The 1,891-nt window shown below is 38.4% G+C and overlaps 1 protein-coding gene across 1 annotated transcript in view; it reads left to right on the forward strand.

Moving 5' to 3' along the window:
- LOC106876344 (UNC93-like protein) overlaps positions 1-1,891 on the forward strand; it is a 62,236-nt gene that overhangs the window by 46,750 nt on the left and 13,595 nt on the right. The window lies entirely within an intron of this gene.

A 1,891-nucleotide genomic window follows, 5' to 3' on the forward strand; every position in this document is an offset into this window, starting at 1 on the left:
TATATATATATATATATATATTTATGTGTCTGTGTTTGTCCCCCACCGTCGCTTGACAACTGATGTTGGTGTGTTTACGTCCCCGTAACTTAGCGATTCGACAAAAGAGACCGATTGAATAAGTACTAGGCTTACAAAGAATAAGTCCTGGGGTCGATGTGTTCGACTAAAAGCGGTGCTCCAGCATGGCCGCAGTCAAATCACTGAAACAATTAAAAGAATAAAAGAAAGGTACATATTCTGATTTAGTTAGCCCAAGGCGAAAAAATCATCATCATCATCATCATCATCATCATCATCATGTGCTCGCCGCTTCCTGCAGTTAGGAAGCAATGTAGTCTGTGGAAGTTCCACTTTAGCAATATATAAAGGCCTAGTGGTGGGTATGAGTAATGACGCCCACGGGGAAACTATGAACTAGCTGACCTGTGTAGGAGGACTTTCGGACTGGGGACTACGATAGATTGTTATCAAAAATCCTTGGCCTGTCAGTACTACCGAGGTGGACTACTACTTTGAGATAAACTCAGGAGGCACAGAAGCGCCGCCAGGTGGGACTATTCTAGAAGTGTGCACAGCGACGAAACTGTATTGCACACACTCGTACAAAGTCCGAATATTGCTGAGTTACGAACTTATCTTGAACGGCTGTTGTTGCGTATCGGATGAAACCGGCTATCGACCGAGTTAATCGTGAATGTCACCCCACTAAAAAAAACTTAGTGGTTATGATGAAAGATGTTCTGTGGCGAACGAAGCTGAAACAATTGAGGGCAGACACGATGAAGTCCACTTCGATTTTTTTCAAGTTCTACTTCGATTTTTTCAAGTTCCATTTCGACTTTTTCAAGTTCCACTTCGATGTTCTTCAAGTTCCACTTCGATTTTTTCAAGTTCCACTTCGATTTTTTCAAGTTCTACTTCGATCTTTTCAAGTTCCACTTCGATTTTTTCAAGTTCCACTTAGAAAAGAAAGTAAAGAAAAATAGACAAGTGCTCTTCCCTAGCGAATTTGTCAAAACGTGGGGGATTTAAAGGTGAATGAAACAACGAATGGAACGAAGCATGCGTCTATTAATTGGAGTACAACAACAGTTGTATGAGGGCTTGTGCCCTTAGTGGCCAAGGTAAACCTGGGCCTGTGAATTTCTTGTCCCTAATTAAGGGCTCTTCTGTATCAGGAGGGTGGAAGCGTCCATGTGTTCACATTTTGCATGCTATGTATGCTACATTTTATACCATTCATATCATTTTATATCATCTCTCAGCTTCCTCTATTTTTCTTTCGTTCATTATTTTATGTGAAACCCTTCACAAATTCTAAACTGTCCTGGTGATATCCTTCTCAACTAATGCTCCTGACAAATAACAGAAGGTATCATATCCACCACCCAAACCACCAAGTATCGATCTCAAAATTCTAAATGTCCCCAGCAGAGCAGTTTTTTTAACTTGCTCTGCTCTCGTGTCAATTCCGATTTCTTTGACATATTCCTCGAACTTGGCTGTTAGTGTTTCGAGTGCCCCTACAACTACTAAGATGACAGACACTTTCCTCATAGTTCACATTCTAGCAATTTCGTCTTTTAGTAGTTTGTACTTTTCAGTCTTCTCTAGTTCCTTGTCACTTATGCGTGCATCCCCAAGTATTGCAATATCTATAATCTTGGTTTCCTTTATTCCTTTATTTATCACATTGTTATTATTATTATTATTACTCTTCTTCTTCTTCTTCTTCTTCTTCTTCTTCTTCTTCTTCTTCTTCTTCTTCTTCTTCTTCTTCTTCTTCTTCTTCTTCTTCTTCTTCTTCTTCTTATTATTATTATTATTATTATTATTATTATTATTATTATTATTATTATCATTATTAATAATAATATTATCGTCGTCG

The sequence above is a fragment of the Octopus bimaculoides genome, chromosome 6, assembly GCF_001194135.2.
Source record: "Octopus bimaculoides isolate UCB-OBI-ISO-001 chromosome 6, ASM119413v2, whole genome shotgun sequence".
Classification (NCBI taxonomy): domain Eukaryota; kingdom Metazoa; phylum Mollusca; class Cephalopoda; order Octopoda; family Octopodidae; genus Octopus; species Octopus bimaculoides.